The following is a 19,559-nucleotide window of genomic DNA, read 5'->3' as shown; positions in this document are numbered from 1 at the left end:
GCTTTTGCCTTTTCCAGAATGTCATATGGTTAGAATTTCACAGTAGGTAGCCTTTCAGATTGCCTTCTTTCACTTAGTGATATTTGTTTAAGCTTCCTCCATATCTTTTCATAGTTGATAGCTCATTTCTCTTTAATCCTGAATACAATTCTATTGTCTAGATGCACCACAGTTTATTTATCCATTCATCTATTGAGAAACATCTTGGTTGCTTTCAAGTTCTGACAGTTATGAATAAACCTGCTGTAAATTTCTTTTACTTTTTCCATGAGTAAAAATTCATTCACTGTTCAAGATATGACCATTTCAATTTAAATCATGTATGTTTTGTTATCACATTTGGGTTACGAATTTCTCTATTTTAGTGTGACTGGTTATTCAAAAGTCAGCTAGCTCTAAGAGATTAGATGCAGCTAAAAAATAATTGAATTAATTCACAAATGTTAAATATTTACTTACAATCTGTTATATTTCTTGAGTAGCTTTCTCTAAGTTAACTTCATAAAAACTTAGAAACCATTTTCAAACGTAAGTTGTTTTAAAATAATGCTGTATACTTAGTAACTTAAATCTAATGTGAAAATGGATTGGACTTTCACTGAATATGGTTTGATAGATGTTGAGTCTGTATTTCCCAGATAGCAAGGAATAGAGTATATAATGTCACTAGTTCAGTAAATATTAAATAAAACCATAAAAATAAATTGATCTCATGAAATATTGAAGAAAGATGTGACGTGATGAATCACAAAGATAACAGTGATTACAATGGTTTCGAAATAAGAAAGAAATAAAATGGTACATTCCTGTAGAAGAAATCCGGATTTTTTTTTAATGAACCAGTTGCAGATAATGGAACTAATTGGTGCCAGGTCAACACAAAACCCATTTTCCATTTTCATGAGGAACAGATGGTGTGAATGGACATAAAAATTGATTTCATAGAGGGAAAAATGGTTATGTTTGGCAGTTTCATTTCACAGAATATACTTTAGACCTAGATTTGTGTAGCCATGTTAAGAATGTTCCCCCACTGGGACAGCTGATTCAGGGGTTATCATGACTGTATGCAATCTGTAGAAGAACATCTAGATGCCTCCCTTTGAGAAGATGCTCTCCGTGGCTAACTGGGTTTGTGGAACAAGTTTCCAAGATTTTACTTTCAATTTAATTGAATGGAAGCTTAAAAAACAAGAATAATTATGTGATTAATTAAATTATAGTTACTTTGAATTGCTTAGTACCTATAACATATTTCCAAAAAGAATAATTATTTAAAAACAATAACAGTACAGGTCATAGCCAATGTTTTTAGAACAAAGATATTTTTGCAAAAAAAAATATAAGTATTTGTTGAAGAATAACCAAATAAAATTTTATCTCAGAGGTTGTATTTTTGATGTGGAAAGAAAATTACTTTATTTTTTGCAGAAATGAGACTGGAGGCACAAGTTGAATTTTCATCTTTTTTTCTAGTTAAAGTTTTAATATAGAAAAAGGAAGGGAAGTAAGGGAGATGAACAGCTGGCTATATATAGTATGCCAAATAACAGTCTTCACCAACTGGGCATACAACAAGAAGTTCCATGGCATAAAGATAAGCTTACTTTCTCTGGCATGCCAATCTCCATTCTAATCAATACTTCTAATGTGAACATAAGGGGGAGAAAGGCAGACCCCAGAAGAATTATAAAACTGAGTATAAATGAAGACAACAGATGTAGCACCAAAAGATGATTGGTAAAATGAAAATAAAATACTCCCTGGTAATTCACAAGAAAAAATAGTTGTAGGTTATGCAACAAAATGTGTCTTTGGATAGAAATAATAACAGATTATGAATGATAAACAATGTTAGCATGACATTTTAACACAGGACATAGATAGATGTCACATAATAATACCAAAATTGTGTCATGTGAAAATTAAAATTTCATAACCTATTAAAGTGAATCTTATTCAATTAGCCACATCTATTAAAAAGAAGAAAGAAAACATACAGTAATTATATTATACCAAGAAAGTATCCATCTACTTATATGGAAAAGTCATTCATTAACTTAAGAATACATATATGGATGATGGAAAGAATTTGAAGAAAAAATACAACAAACTGGTAAGAGCTCTAGTAAGTGTGGAGGGAGCTAGGGCTTAATAATTTCTTGGTTTGAATTCATGTGTAATGCAAGTACTGAGAGGAACTGCTGTTCTGAACTAACATCTCATGCAAATGGAAGAAGTACATATTGATTCAGACATACATAAAACCTGGGAAGAATTTTTTAAAATGTGCTCCTGGAGTTGAATTTAATAAAGAAAAGAAATAGTTTATATAATCAATATAACCATGACATTAGCAAATAGTATTTTAAAAGATAGAGAAATTAAATTAAACCACTTTTTAATTGAAAAATAGTTGATTTATTGACTTAAAATATTTAACTGCCATATTATTAAGATAAATGTTATGAAATTTTTATTTTTCTATGTCAATATTAGCCAAATATTAACAATTTTAAACACTTCAACAAAATACAGTATAAAAATGAGTATGAAATAAAAAGATCTAAAGCCTCACCAGGTGATGCGCAGTGGATAGAGCAATGCAAAGTACCCAGATTCGAAACCCCGAGATTGCCTGTTATAGTGCAGGTTCATTTGGTTTGAGCACAGCTCACCACCTTTAACCCAAGGTCACTGGCTTGATCAAGGGGTCACTCAGTCTGCTGTAGTACTCCTCCCCGCCCCCTGGTCAAGGCACATATGAGAAAGCAGTCAATGAACAACTAAGGTGCTGCAACAAAGAATTGATGCTTCTCATCTCTCTTCACTCTTGTCTGTCTGTCCCTATCTGTCCCTCTCTCTGTCTTTCTCTATGTCTCTTGTCACACACACACAAAAATCTAAACTTGAAATGGCTTACATATAAATAAGTGTGCTCAAAAAGAAGTTCTCCAAACAGAGTTGAACTTGTCTGTCCCTGATCTTCAGTGGATATCCTTCCTGTGGGGCACAGACTATTAGTGGAACTAATAGTATCCAGGTACATAACAGCTTTTGTTCTACCTGCCCTACTGCTTCACTGTGAGATATATCCCATATGCTAAAGGTGACAGAAAATAGGAGTGATCATACCTGTTTCACATAAACTTTGGCCCACATGTAGCACATGCCACTTCTCACATTTCATTGGAGAGTACTAAAAGCCTCTTTGTATATTCAAGAAAAGCATATTTTTTTTACAATAACTAGTGGTCTCTGAGACACACTAACATACACACATGTACCACATTGGTAAAACTATTCTCAGAATAAGTACAACAGCTCAACCAATGAGGCTCAAGAATCAGACAGCCAGGGTTCAAATTCTGACACTTTCTACTTGTAGCTGAGAGGGGACTGCTCACTTAACATTTCAGCAATTTTTTTTCATATTTCACAGGCTTTATGGAGTTACAGATAGCATTGTTCTGACCCATGAATGCCAGCAGAAGTCATCGTGTAAGTCTCCAGCATACTTCTCTAATATTGTGGAGTCTGAAGAAATACATGTTTCAAAAGCTGCCCCTACAAGATAGTACAGCTGTAATAAGCCATGGTCCTGAATGACCATGTGGAGTAGAGCCACATCACACAACCGGGCCATGGTGGCTTGAAAAATAAATAACATTTTTGAATATTAGTTTGTTATACTCAAGGGGTTATCTGTTATCACACTAAAACCTAACCCATACATACATTACCAGATAGTCATGTAGTCATCTATAAACTATAATAATAATATCAAACCCCAGAGTCATTGTGAGGATAAAATTATTTAATGTATGCAAAGCACAGAGAGCATTGTCTGCTTGGAACTAATAGGCATTTAATAATTGTTAGTTACTAATAGGGCTTTAGAAGTTAAAAAATATAAATAAGGGTATCCTTAAATACTATTTCTCATTATTATACATATTAAAAAGTTATCACAATTTTCAAAATACTTTATTGAAGTATGTACCTATGTAAGGTATGCAACTTGAGTTCAGAGGTAAGTATGCACACATAAATCTATTACCACAATCTAAGTCATGAACATAACCATCACCTTCAAAAGTGTCTCACTACTTTTTTTTAATAATTGTTGCTATTTTCTTATAAAAATACCTAACATGAGATGTACCTTCTTAAATAATACAGTATTATTAACTTTGGGCTCTGTGTCATTTGTAATTCTCTAAGACTTATTCTACTTGTATAACTAAAACTTTGTACACTTCACTAATAGCTTATCATTTTCCCCTCAACCCAGACCCTGGAACCACCATTCTACTAACTTCTTCAATAAATTTGACTATTTTAGATTCCTCAGATAAGTGGTATCATGTAGTTTTGTGCTTCTATGGCTGGCTTATTTCACTCAGCATAATGCCCTTCATTTTTTCTCTCTTTTTTTTTTTTTTTGTATTTTTCTGAAGCTCGAAGCGGGGAGAGACAGACAGACGCTCCTCGGGGGCGTCGTCTAGCGCCTGGGGCAGAGGCCAAGGAGCCATCCCCAGCGCCCGGGCCATCTTTGCTCCAATGGAGCCTTGCTGCGGGAGGGGAAGAGAGAGACAGAGAGGAAGGAGAGGGGGAGGGGTGGAGAAGCAGATGGGCGCCTCTCCTGTGTGCCCTGGCCAGAAATTGAACCCGGGACCCCCTGCACGCCAGGCCGACACTCTACCACTGAGCCAACTGACCAAGGCCTACTTTCTTAAGGCTGAATAATATTCTATTGTGTGTTTATACCAGAATTTTATTTTTTAATTTTACTTATTGATTTTAGAGAGAGGATAGTGAGAGAGAGAAAAGGGGGTGAGTAGAGGGAAGAATCAACCTGTAACAGTTATCTCTCGTATGTGCTTTGACCAGGCAAGCCCCGGTTTTTGAACTGGTGACCTCATTATTCCAGGTCAACACATTATCCACTGTGTCACAGCTGGGCAAGCAATACATATCTCATAAACCAGTGGTCCACAACCCCCTGGCCGTGGACCATTTGGTACCGGTTCACAGAGAAAGAATAAATAACTTACATTATTTCTGTTTTATTTATATTTAAGTCTGAACAATGTTTTATTTTTTTAAAATGACCAGATTCCTTCTGTTACATCCATCTAAGACTCACTCTTGACCCTTGTCTCGGTCACATGATACATTGATTCGTCCCACCCTAAAGGCCGGTCCGTGAAAATATTTTCTGACATTAAACTGGTCCATGACCCAAAAAAGGTTAGGGACCACTTTCATATATCCTTTATCCATTTTGTCAACCAAGAAAATTTAGGCCAGAATATATAGGTATGCTGATGTTGTTGATAGGCCTGATGCTTGGTTCTGGAGGAAGACAGTTTGTTGTCAGAGGCAACAGGAGGGTAGAAGGCCTGTTGCCAGGGTCTACAGATGGGTGTGCCTGGTGCCAAGTCCATCAGTAGGTGGGTCTGTTGTTGAAGGCCACAGGGGGACTTTATTAGAATTTAAAAATGTTTAAATGATTCAAATTTTTACCATAACTTTATGAGAAAGTTATTTCCATTTACAAGCAAAAACTCATATACACAAATTATTTAGGTAAATTGAAAAACCATAGAACTGACTGATATGCCAAGGTTGCAGGTTCCCTTTCTTTTTTTTTTTTTGTAATTTTATTTTTTTAATGGGGTGACATCAATAAATCAGAATACATATATTCAAAGATAACAAGTCCAGGTTATCTTGTCGTTCAATTATGTTGCATACCCACCACCCAAAGTCAGATTGTCCTCTGTCACCTTCTATCTTGTTTTCTTTGTGCCCCTCACCACCCCCTATCCCTCTCCCATTCCCCCCTCCCCCCGTAACCACCACACTCTTATCAATGTCTCTTAGTTTCACTATTATGTCCCACCTACGTATGGAATAATACAGTTCCTGGTTTTTTCTGATTTACTTATTTTGCTTCGTATCATGTTATCAAGATCCCACCATTTTGCTGTAAATGTTCCGATGTCATCATTTCTTATGGTTGAGTAGTATTCCATAGTGTATATGTGCCACATCTTCTTTATCCAGTCATCTATTGATGGGCTTTTTGGTTGTTTCCATGTCCTGGCCACTGTGAACAATGCTGCAATAAACATGGGGCTGCATGTGTCTTTACGTATCAATGTTTCTGAGTTTGGGGGATATATACCCAGTAGAGGGATTGCTGGGTCATAAGGTAGTTCTATTTTCAGTTTTTTGAGGAACCACCATACTTTCCTCCATAATGGTTGTACTACTTTACATTCCCACCAACAGTGTATGAGGGTTCCTTTTTCTCCACAGCCTCTCCAACATTTGCTATTACCTGACTTGCTAATAACAGCTAATCGAACAGGTGTGAGGTGGTATCTCATTGCCGTTTTGATTTGCATTTCTCTAATAGCTAAAGAAGATGAGCATCTTTTCATATATCTGTTGGCCATTTGTATTTCTTCCTGGGAGAAGTGTCTATTCATATCCTCTTCCCATTTTTTTATTGGATTGTTTGTTTGTTTGTTGTTGAGTTTTATGAGTTCTTTGTATATTTTGGATATTAGGCCCTTATCTGAGCTGTTGTTTGAAAATATCATTTCCCATTTAGTTGGCTTTCTGTTTATTTTGTTATCAGTTTCTCTTGCTGAGCAAAAACTTCTTAGTCTGATGTAGTCCCATTCATTAATTTTTGCCTTCACTTCTCTTGCCATTGGAGTCAAATTCATAAAATGCTCTTTAAAACCCAGGTCCATGAGTTGAGTACCTATGTCTTCTTCTATGTACTTAATTGTTTCAGGTCTTATGTTTAGATCTTTGATCCATTTTGAGTTAATTTTTGTACAGGGAGAGAGACTGTAGTCCAGTTTCATTCTTTTGCATGTGGCTTTCCAGTTTTCCCAGCACCATTTATTGAAGAGGCTTTCTTTTCTCCATTGTGTGTTGTTGGCCCCTTTATCAAAAATTATTTGACTCTATATATGTGGTTTTATTTCTGGACTTTCTATTCTGTTCCATTGGTCTGAGTGTCTATTTTTCTGCCAATACCATGCTGTTTTGATTGTCGTGGCCCTATAATAGAGTTTGAAGTCAGGTATTGTTATGCCCCCAGCTTCATTCTTTTTCTTTAGAATTGCTTTGGCTATTCGGGGTTTTTTATAGTTCCATATAAATCTGATGATTTTTTGCTCTATTTCTTTAAAAAATGTCATTGGAAGTTTGATGGGAATTGCATTAAATTTGTATATTGCTTTGGGTAATATAGCCATCTTGATTATATTTATTCTTCCTAGCCAAGAACAAGGTATATTCTTCCATCTCATTATATCTTTTTCGATTTCCCTTAACAATGGTTTATAGTTTTCATTATATAAGTCCTTTACATTCTTTGTTATGTTTATTCCTAAGTATTTTATTTTTTTGTTGTTGCAATCGTGAAGGGGATTATTCTTTTGAGTTCCTTCTCAGTTGTTTCATTGTTGGCATATAGAAAGGCTATTGACTTCTGTATGTTAATTTTGTATACTGCGACCTTACTGTATTAGCTTATTGTTTCTAGTAGTCTTTTTGTGGATTCTTTGGGGTTTTCAATGTATATTATCATATCATCTGCAAAAAGTGATACCTTTACTTCTTCTTTTCCGATATAGATGCCTTTTATTTCTTTGTCTTGTCTGATTGCTCTGGCTAGAACCTCTAGTACCACATTAAATAAGAGTGGAGAGAGTGGACAACCCTGTCTTGTTCCTGATTTAAGGGGGAAAGCCTTCAGTTTAGTGCCATTTAATATGATGTTAGCTGATGGTTTATCATATATGGCCTTTATCATGTTGAGATATTTTCCTTCTATACCCATTTTGTTGAGAGTCTTAAACATAAAATTGTGTTGTATTTTATCGAAAGCCTTTTCTGCGTCTATTGATAAGATCATGTGGTTTTTGTTCTTTGTTTTGTTGATATGGTGTATTACATTAACCGTTTTACGTATGTTGAACCATCCTTGAGATTCTGGGATGAATCCCACTTGATCATGATGTATTATTTTTTTAATATGTTGTTGTATTCGATTTGCTAGTATTTTGTTTAGTATTTTAGCATCTATATTCATTAGAGATATTGGTCTGTAGTTTTCTTTTTTTGTGCCATCCTTGCCTGGTTTTGGTATGAGGGTTATGTTGGCCTCATAAAATGTGTTTGGAAGTATTGCTTCTTCTTCAATTTTTTGGAAGACTTTGAGTAGAATAGGAACCAAGTCTTCTTTGAATGTTTGATAAAATTCGCTGGTATAACTGTCTGGGTCTACACTTTTATTTTTGGGGAGGTTTTTAATGGTTTTTTTCTATTTCTTCTCTACTAATAGGTCTGTTTAGGCTTTCTGCTTCTTCTTGACTCAGTCTAAGAAGGTTGTATTGTTCTAGGAATTTATCCATTTCTTCTAGGTTGTTGAATTTAGTGGCATAAAGTTTTTCATAGTATTCTACAATAATTCTTTGTATATCTATGGTGTCCGTGGTGATTTCTCCTCTTTCATTTTGGATTTTGTTAATAAGAGTTCTTTCTCTTTTTTCCTTGGTAAGTCTTGCCAAGGGTTCGTCAATTTTGTTGATCTTTTCAAAGAACCAGCTCCTTGTTCTATTAATTTTTTCTATAGTTTTTCTGTTCTCTAATTCATTGATTTCTGCTCTGATTTTTATTATCTCCTTTCTTCGGCTGCTTTTGGGTTGTCTTTGTTCTTCTTTTTCTAGTTCCTTAAGGTGGGAAGTTAAGAGGTTCACTTGGGCTCTCTCTTGTTTGTTCAAATATGCCTGAAGTGATATGAACTTCCCTCTTATCACTGCTTTTGCTGCATCCCATAGATTCTGATATGTTGTATTATGATTTTCATTAGTCTGTATATATCTTTTGATCTCTGCACTTATTTCTTCTTTGACCCATTCATTTTTTAGAAGTATGTTGTTTAGTTTCCACATTTTTGTGGGATTTTTTTCCTCTTTTTTGCAGTTGAATTCTAGTTTCAAGGCTTTATGATCAGAAAATATGCTCGGTAAAACTTCAATTTTTCTGAATTAGCTGATGTTGTTTTTGTGGCCCAACATATGGTCAATTCTTGAGAATGATCCATGTACACTGGAGAAAAATGTATACTCAGTCACTTTGGGATGAAATGTCCTGTAGATGTCTATCATATCCAGGTGCTCTAGTGTTTTGTTTAAGGCCACTATGTCTTTGTTGATTCTCTGTTTGGATGACCGATCTAGAGCCGTCAGCGGTGTATTGAGGTCTCCAAGTATGATTGTATTTTTGTCAGTTTTTGTTTTAAGATCAATAAGTAGCTGTCTTATATATTTTGGTGCTCCTTGGTTTGGTGCATATATATTAAGAATTGTTATGTCTTCTTGATTCAGTGTCCCCTTAGCCATTATGAAATGGCCATTTTTGTCTCTGAGTACTTTTCCTGTCTTGTAGTCAGCATTATCCGATATGAGTATTGCTACACCTGCTTTTTTTTGGATGTTATTTGCTTGGAGTATTGTTTTCCAGCCTTTCACTTTGAATTTGTTTTTATCCTTGTTACTTAGATGAGTTTCCTGTAGGCAGCATACAGTTGGATTTTGTTTTTTAATCCATTCTGCTACTCTGTGCCTTTTTATTGGTGAGTTTAATCCGTTTACATTTAGTGTAATTATTGATACTTGTGAGTTCCCTATTGCCATTTTATATCTTTCTTTCTGTTAGTTTTGTATCTTGTTTGATCCTTCTCTTTCGTTTTTCTATCTTTTGTTTTTATTTGGTTGTATTCCATACATCTTTCCTCTGTTGCTATCTTTTTTATCTCATGTGCTTCTGTGGTGGTTTTTTCAATGGTGGTTACCTTTGAGTAATGAAAAGGGTCCCTGCCCTGTTCATTGTAGTGAACTATTTTGTGAGTACTTTTGCACTCCATCGTCCTTTGCTACTGTTAATCTCCATCTTCTCCCCCTCTTTCTTTTTGTTGTTGTCACAGTTTAAATTTGGTTTTATTGTGTTCTTCTTGGAGCTTTTACTTGTGGCTCTGTTTTTTTTTGTTCTTTGTATCTGATTGGAGAACCCCCTTTAGTAATTCCTGGAGTGGGGGTTTTCTGATGATAAATTCCCTCATCTTTTCTGTATCTGTGAATGTTTTTATTTCTCCTTCGTATTTGAAGGATAGCTTTGATGGGTATAGTATTCGTGGCTGAAAGTTCCTCTCTTTCAGGACTTTAAATATTGGGGTACACTCTTTTCTAGCTTGTAGAGTTTCTGCTGAGAAATCTGATGATAATCTAATGGGCCTTCCTTTATATGTTGTATTCTTCTTTTCCCTGGCTGCCTTGAGAATTTTTTCTTTGCTGTTGGTTTGTGTCAATTTCATTATGATATGCCTTGGAGTAGGTTTGTTGGGGTTAAGAAAACTTGGAGTTCTGTTTGCTTCTTGAACTTGAGGCTTTAGTTCTTTCCACAGGCTTGGGAAGTTCTCATCTATTATTTGTTTGAGTATGTTCTCCATTCCATTTTCTCTCTCTTCTCCCTCTGATATACCTATTATTCTTATGTTATTCTTTTTGATGGAGTCAGATAATTCTTGTAGGGCTATCTCATTTTTTTTTTAATTTTTGAGTCTCTTTCTTCTTCTCTCTGTTGTGCCTCAAGTTGCTTGTCTTCTATTTCACTAATCCTCTCTTCTAGCTGACCTGTTCTATTAGCTAAGCTTTTTACTTCGTTTTTCAGCTCCTGAATTGAGTTTTTCATCTCTGTTTGATTTGTTTTTATAGTTTCAATTTCCTTGGACATATGTTCTTTGTGTTCATTGAGTTGTTTTCTGAGCTCCCTAAATTGCCTTTCTGTGTTTTCTTGTATATCTCGGAGGATTTTTAGGATTTCTATCTTGAATTCTCTGTCATTTAGCTCCAAGGTTTTCAATGTATTAAATTTTTTCTCCATAGATTTTTCCTCATCTAGCTGTGTTACCTCTCTTTCTTTTGTATCCATGATATTCGATTTTCTCTTCCTTAATGGCATCTGAGGGTGGTTTTGTTGATAGTATTAATGAGATTTAATAAAGAATAAAAAGTTAAAAAAAATAAAAAAATAAAAAATAAAAAAGAGTTGTTTTTTTAAAAAAAATTAATAATGAAATAAAGAAAAATAAAATAAAATAAAAATTTAAAAAAAGGAAATTATTCCCCCCCCTCCTTTTTTCCTCTCCTCTCCACTCCCCTCTTTCTTGAGAAAAATCTTGTGGTGGACTGTGAATTATAACAAACAATGCCTGTGATGGAGGGCCTGAATTGGGGAAAAGTAATAAAGGGGCAAAAAAAAAAAAAAAGAAAAAAAAAAAAGGAAAAAAAAAAAAAAAAGAAAAAAAAGAGCGTATGGACCCACAAAAAGCAAATAAGGAAAAAATTTAGGTCAAGAATAAAATGGTTTGCTTTTAGGTGTTGGTTGTCTAAGAGTTATGATGAGAGGAATAAGAGGAAAATGGAAAAATGGGGGGACAAATTAAAAAAATTACTATTGTATTTAGTGGAACAAGAACTAGATAATATGGAGAGCCAGGGATGGGAGCACTGCTAGTGAGTTAAAAAGGTGAAGTAAAAACCCCCCAAAATGCCACAAATATAGGTTTGAATCCCAGATAAGATAATTTGTTTGTTATTGAGGTTTGAATGAGAAGAGATGTAAAGGAGAAAGGAAGAAACTAATATAGAGGGAGAAAAGAAAGAGAGAGAGAGAAAAAAAGAGGGAACCACTAAAAGAAGAAAAAAGAAAGGAGAGAGAGAGAGAGAGTTAAGGGTTTTGGAGTGCAACCCTCATAGAGAGAAAGGAAGAGAAGAGAAAAGATAATGGGAGATGTAACACTAATGGGTAGTGTAGTTCAAGGAGAGGAGAGAGTAAGACCGGTAGAGAGTTAATAGGCCAAATTGGAGGAGGAAAAAAAAGTATCAAGAATGAAGATAAGAGAAACAAACGAACAAATATAATAAAATGGGATAGGTTATAAAGTCTGCAGATTATTCTTGATTTTGAGAGGTTATCTTCTTGCTTTTTCTTTTCTCTCACTCTTCCTGGTCGGTGACTCTGTACCCCGGGTTCTGCCCCTTTGGCACGCTCAGGTAGAGGTTTGCAGTTGATAAGTCTCTATGGCAATGTCATGTATTGTGCTTTAGTCTCGTTGGGAGTCGAAGCTCATTAGCATTTATAGGCTCCGACAGTGAGAGAGTCCGTGTTCCTGGAGCCTTTCTCCTAGTCTTTCCTTCCTCAATTAGTAGCTTGATAATCCAGCTATGGGGTTGCTGCTGCCTCTGCCTGGATAGTAAGAGGCTCAAAGAGCTGGCAACTCCCCACTCTATTTCCACTCAGCACAGGGCTCTGGGTAAGGCTCAGTCAGTCAGAGCTGCTAGCATAATCAGGCGGGCTTTCTGCCCACTCAAAGACCTCTGGCTCTGCCACTCTGTCCGGTAACACAAGCGGGCGCCCACTTCCGGGGCGCTTGGAGGAAACTCTCACTGTCTGCGACCAGGATATCCGGCCAGCAGTCTCACACTCTGAGTGAAACCCCCAACCGCAGGGAAAAGTTGCAGCGTTGGAATTGAGTCTCGCTCCGTCCCCGTGCGCGGCTTTTGCAAGGCGCTGGGGCAGCTCGAATTTCTGCTTTGGCCCACACAAAGGCCCCTGACTCTGCCCCTCTGTGCGATAACACGGGCGCGCACTGCCGAGGCACTCGGAGGAATCGCTCACTCCTTATCTGCGCGCGCAGACCAGGATATGAGGCCGGCCGCGTTTCCCTCTGAGTGAAATACCCTCCAGCACGGAAAATCTCCACCGTTGGAATTAGTTCTCACTCCCTCCCGTGCGTGGCTTTCCCAGGGCGCTGGGGCTGCCCAGAGACTCTGCCCTCGGCCCACAGAAAGGCCTCTGACCCTGCCTCTCCGTGGGGCAACACGGGCACCCACTCTCGGGGCCTAGGAAGAAATTCTCGCCCACTAACTGCGCACCGACCAGGAGACCGGGTAAAATGGCCGCTCCGCTTGTCTTTCTTTGTTTGGGTTTGGCGCGAGTGTTAGCTTGTATTGCCCGGCTTGCCACAGGATCAGATTTTCCTCGGCTTGGATCTCCGTGCCACAGCCTGGTTCGGCCGTTTGTGCCGCGGCGGCCTGGATCTATTCACCCCCTTTGCCCGTCTCAGTTTCTATATTCACAGTTACCAGAGAAAGCCGCCTTGTTTAGGTTAGTGAGGAAGGCAGAGCATTTCTTACTCCCTATTTCCTTCAGGGTTTGGTTATATATTTAGCCAATTTTTCACTCAATCATACCTTTGGGTGTATTGCGAAGCATCTGGAAGCTCCAAGTATAGTTTTTTTTGTTTCTGGTTGAAGATCTTGTTGAGTTTTGGGGGAGATTTATCGGTATCGCTTCCTACCCCACCATTACTCTGACATCATCTCGCAGGTTCCCTTTCCAATCAGGCCACATACAAAGATTAACCAATGAATGAATAAGTAAGTCAAACAACAAATACATGTCTGTCTCTCCGACTCTATCTCTCTTCCCCTCTCTTTTTCTCCAAAATCAATAAAAAAAACTTTTTTAAAGAAAAATCATAAAAGTAGTCATTGTAGAAGCAGGAGTCAACCTTAAACAATGTCATACTGCCATTTTGGTTATCTTTCCAATTTTTAGAACATCTTGAAAATTAAACATTTTTGCTTTATAGATAATATATGAAACCATTTATTTTAATAATATTATGCAAATGTATAATACTTTGATTAGTCAATGTAAAGAAATCTTTATAATAAATTTATTTCTTACATTAACTATCAAAAAAGAACATTATATGCAAAAGCAAGGCAGAAACTGATTATGTGAAATAAAGTTAAGAGAATAGTGAAAGGAAAAGAACCAAAATTGAAAGCATCGTAGTAAGAGTTTCTAAGGAATACCGGCAATGACGTTTTGTGTTGTTTTAGAATTGTTCATTTGTTTCAATGTATAGTCAAGAAAGAAAAGATGATAGAAAGAAAAACACCAATGTGGAAACCAAAGCCGCATTGACGAAAAATGAGCGATAGAACACTGAATTTTCTGTTTTGCTTTCTTATGAACTTTAGGGGAAAATTAGCTGCAAATTAAAAACTGAATAATAAAAATGTAATAAAATACCTAATGACCATAAGTGGATTTTTAAGTATCTACATAATTTCAGAAGGTTTTAACACAAATCTTAGCCATTATTTAAATGCATGCTTTTAAATTAAGAATTTAAGATGATAAGAGAAAGTCAATTGCTTTCTTGTTCGAATCAGGGGGTAGGGTGGGGAAACATTTTAGAAATACAGGACGCTAAACTTGATGCTTACATTCTTTTAAATTCTGAAATAGAATATTTAATAAATTTTATAACCATGTAAATAAAGTAACACTATCACAGTAGGAAACATAGCGTTACAGAAGCAGCAGCTATCAACATATAAATTTGCATCCTTTTATAAAGGCTTAAGCTGGAGAGTGGCATAAACATAATGTAACTTACTGTCAGCATAGAATATGGCAGTATTTCCTGTATGGCTTTTATCATGGTCTGTGTTTTTATAGAAGCACATTTGAATCTATCACTTTTAGGCTGAGTAGCAAATGAGAAAGACTCAACTTAGAAGCAGGAGTCATGTAGTTGAATTTTTTTTCTAGTTTCTCTGACTTTATAAAACAATTTCGCAAATAAAGACATATGAAAGAAAGCAATAACTCAATACATCATCTATACAACACAAACAAATGTCCTCTTTCATAAAATTGAAGTTTTATAAGGATCAAATGAGAAAAAAAGTAGTTCTTCATGATTTACCAATAATCCCATACCCTGTACTAACATTTCCTTCCACTTGCCTGCAACAGCATACCAGAGGTGTTCGCCTACCACTGTATTTAGTTTTTATTTTGTTTCCTTTATCCTTTTAATTACTTTTTTTGAATCTGGTGACTAATAACTAAAGATCTGTAAATTCTTGTATTGGATGTTTCTTCATAATAAGTATTAATACCTGAATTAACCAATCAAATATAAAAAGCTCTAGTCACCTTCTAGATAGTACAAACACCTTAGAATAATTTTTTTTTCAGATAATTTCCTTCCATTGTCTAGTATTTTGGAACCATTTTCTTTTATCTAACCTCCCCCTCAGTGATTCATCATAATTATTTTTTATATAACAATAATTTTTTATTTCCCAACAGGTTTACTTACTTGCTTTTCACCTCCATTTCCTTTCAGAATGAATAACTTCCCTCAGGGTTTAATTTTATTCTTTCTAAAATTCAAGGTTAGAAAACTATTTTCTATAGAGTTGTGAATTAGAAATATCCTCATTTTTTTATATCTAAACTTTTTTATCTCTTTTAATTCAATTTATTGGGTTAGCATTGATTAATAAAATTATATAGGTTTCAGAAGTACAATTCTATAATAAATCATCTGTATATTCTATGCTCTTTTCAGCAACCCAAGTCAAGTTTTTTTCATTGTAAATGATAATTTGGCTTATCCTTGTGTTTCAGTTTGACATCATTTCTTTCAGCAGTTTGAAGAGATTATTTATCCCTCTGCTTGTTTCTATTATTGGTAGAGAACATTTATACAAGTTCTACTCTCTTAGGTTTCTCACTTTAGTCTCTCTGTTTTATTTCCCAAAACTTCTCTATGTCTGTGTTCAGCATTCTCTAATATTTTCTTCCACTAGAACTACAATGAGATATATATTGGATCTTCTCATGAAATCCTTCATATCCACCAACTTTTCTCAGTTCCTATCTCTTTATCTATTTTTCTTCATTTAGTATAATCATTTAATGCCAAAAACCATGTTAAAAATTCTCTTTTCAATTTGTATATGTTCTTTTTCCCTCATTTCTTGAGTTTTTTATTCTAATTATATATATAAATATATATGATATATATATTTTTTTAAGTGAGAGAAGGGGAGATAGTGAGACAGACTTCTGCATGCAGCCTGACTGGGATCCACCTTGCAACCCTGTCTGGGGCGATGATCAAATCAACCAAGCTATTTTTAGCTCCAGAGGTTGATGCTCTCAGACCACCTGAACTATCCTCAGTGCCGGGGTACAATGCTCAAACCAATCAGCCACTCGCTATAGGAGAGGAAGAGGGAGAAAAAGGAAAGAGAGAAGGGTGAAAAGCAAATGGTTGTACCCTAACTGGGAATCAAACCTGGGATGTCCATATGCCAGGCCAACCAGCCAGGGCCTAATGAATATATTTTTTAAATTTCTAATTTCTATTTAATAAAAATCCTCATTGTAATATATAATGCACAATTCACTATATTCTTTTCTTATTAACTTTAATGGGGTGACAATAAATCAGGGTACATATGTTCAACACTATATTCTTGAAATAGAGTTGTTTCATAGTAATTTTCCACTATCATCTGACCTTTCTGACAGTTTAATCCTGCTGTTTGTTATTTCTACTAACACATTTTCTTTTCTTAAAATGTATTTTGTCACTTTACAATGTAAGCTCCTATTCAGTGTATTGTTTTTAGTCAGGACAATATGAACTTCTTTGAATATCATTATTTTTCTCAAGAGAAAGTCATTTTTAATTTTATTTCTTCAGACACACCAATTTTATTAACAGTCTATGACTATGTAATGATTATTTATCCACCTGGGTTTAGAAGAGGGTACAAATAATATTATTTCAAACCCAAGCAGAAATCAAAGAAGACCTGTGATTATAAGATAAGAACATTTTGTTTTTTTTCTCCTGGCGCCCAAAAGGAGACACTCAGTCCTGCTTATATTTTGCCTCTGCATAAATTTTCCTAATGTACAATTTTGCAAAGTATTGGTCTCTTAAAGTGGCCTGCTTTATTTTAAGGCCCAGACTACTTGGAGATAGCTGACGGCTTTTTCAGCCCCCAAAGTAGCAAACTAGTTGTTAGCTTTTGCCTTTTATTCTGTTTTTCAGCATTCTCTTCATATTTGCTCATTGGCTATTTCCATTTTTTTTTCCATAAAAGCTCATCTCTGTGTATAAAAGTGTGTTTGTTAAGTATTATCAAATATATTTAAGTTTTTTATAGAGGAATAGTTTCAGATTATATAATATGAAAAGTTTGTGAAAATAGAAGAGATAAAGATGTCTTTATCAGTACTTTAAATAGTACTTTCTTTGTCTTAGTTGCTTTATTTCTCAATATTTTCTTAAAAATGGAGAAATATTACTTAGTGTTTTTGTAGAGCAAAATTATGAGAGAAGGCTAATGTGCTAAAAAAGAGTGAAATGGCCCTGGCCGGTTGCCTCAGTGGTAGAGCGTTGGCCTGGTGTGCGGAAGTCCCAGGTTGGATTCCCTGGACAAGGCACACAGGAGAGGCGCCCATCTGCCTCTCCACCCCTCCCCCTCTCCTTCCTCTCTGTCTTTCTCTTCCCCTTCCGCAGCCGAGGCTCTGTTGGAGCAAAAGATGGCCCGGGCGCTGGAGATGGCTCCATGGCCTCTGCCCCAGGCGCTAGAGTGACTCTGGTCGCAACAGAGCAATGCCCCGGATGGGCAGAGCATCGCCCCCTGGTGGGCATGCCATGTGGATCCCGGTTGGGTGCATGCGGGAGTCTGACTGCCTCCCTGTTTCCAGCTTCAGAAAAAAAAAAAAGAGTGAAATGATAAGATGAAGTTTAACATCAATGAAATTCTCACAAACAACTGAAAGCAGCTATGACATGATTGCTTTTCAATCAGCTCCTTGAAAACCATGAGCTGTCTGGGACAAGGAAACTTACCCCCAAAGGAAGGATTCAGAGGCCCTCAAATATTTGAGACTGGTGAAAGAAAGATTAGATATTTCTTAAACTGCTCTGAAAGATGACTTGGATTAAAAATTTGAGATTGCCAAGGGAGAAATGCTGGATCAATATAAGGAAAACCATTTTGGCAATTATAGATTTCCTCAAAGCACTTGCTCCTGTCCAAAACATTTAGAATTATTGCAGAAGAGAATATATGAATACCTGCCTAAAATGCTGTAGATGGGGTTTCTAATTTCAGGGGTGAAATACCCTGGTGGCATAGGTGTCTTGGAAATCTATTAGTCTGCGATTCTATGGTCATGTATTTGCTTTTTGTTTCTAAGAAAATTAAAAAATATGTCACTCACTAGCTGGTTATGAAATATACATACAGTCATTGTCTTGATTGAAATATATTTGCTTTAGAATTCTCAGTGCTGCAAATTAGATTATTTAAATCACTTGAAACAATTTATTAGGCATTGTAGGTCATAATGTCATATTACATCAAGGACTTCTTCATTCAGCTTTACTAAAAAAATTCCAATAGCTCTAAAATGTTTTAGGAAAACTGATAAAAATAACATATGTTATTATCCTCCAAATAAATTTCAAATGTGAATTTGATATTGTATTTGTTGTAATAAAAATATATTAAAATTTCATATTCCATTCTAGAAAAATGATCTTCTTCTTTTACATGTGATATCAATAGTTACTGTATGTGAAGACTGACAAATTATGTTAGCTAGCTAATTCACACAACATTTCCAATTTTTAGCTAAGTGTAAAGCTTGGTATATTCAATCATTCTAAACACAGTTACTGAGCATCTCATTTTTTGTGAGGTCCTTGTAAGTGTTATGGATAAAAGAAAAGAAAAAATACAACTGACCATGTTATAATAAAGATGATTTTGTGGGCTAGATATACATAAATTAAAGAACCACCTAATAAGTGTAAAAATAAAACTCAGGAAATTTCCAAAAGAAGAAGCATTTAGTTAGATAATAGTATTTATTAGAAGAAGTTATTTTAGTAAGGGAGGTCAGGAAAATCATCTCTTTATGCTAAATGAAATGAGCAAGTCAGAGAAATATAAGTACATGATTTCACTCAGATATGGGTTCTAGTGAACAAAATGAACTAACTAACAACAAAATAGAGACAGACTCATAGCATGTTAACAGCTGTCAATGTGGGACTGGGTGAGGGGGTAATGGGATTGAGCAGAAAAGGACAAATAAGAAAGAAAAAACTCATGGACACAGACAACAGTTTGGTGGCTGAAGGGTGGGGAATGTGGAGGAGGGTATGGGGGATAAATGGTGATGGATAAATATTTGACTCGGGGGTTGAACACAATGTGGTGTACAGAGATGTGTTGTAGAATTAGGAACTTGAAACCTATAAAATTATGTTAACCAGTGTTACCTTAATAAATTTAATTTAAAAATAAAATATAGAGCAAAAGATAAATAAGAAGATAAAGGCAGAGTAGAATTTTGGAAACTATTTCAGGAAGAGGTAACATCTTGGGCAAATTATCTGATGGAGTTTGCTGAGATAGAAACTGAATGAAGGACCTGTGGGCTAGATTACAGAGAACCAGCAATGACATGACAGTGGTTGAGATTTGTAAATATATTTTAACTTTTTTTTTTTCTGTCTTAGAAAGAAATTCTGTACTTTCTAGGTTTAAAACCGAGCAGTGAATGAT

The sequence above is a fragment of the Saccopteryx bilineata genome, chromosome 1 (genome assembly GCF_036850765.1).
Source record: "Saccopteryx bilineata isolate mSacBil1 chromosome 1, mSacBil1_pri_phased_curated, whole genome shotgun sequence".
Classification (NCBI taxonomy): Eukaryota; Metazoa; Chordata; class Mammalia; order Chiroptera; family Emballonuridae; genus Saccopteryx; species Saccopteryx bilineata.
The sequence above is the reverse complement of the archived record's forward strand: the minus strand, read 5'-3'. Positions refer to the sequence as shown.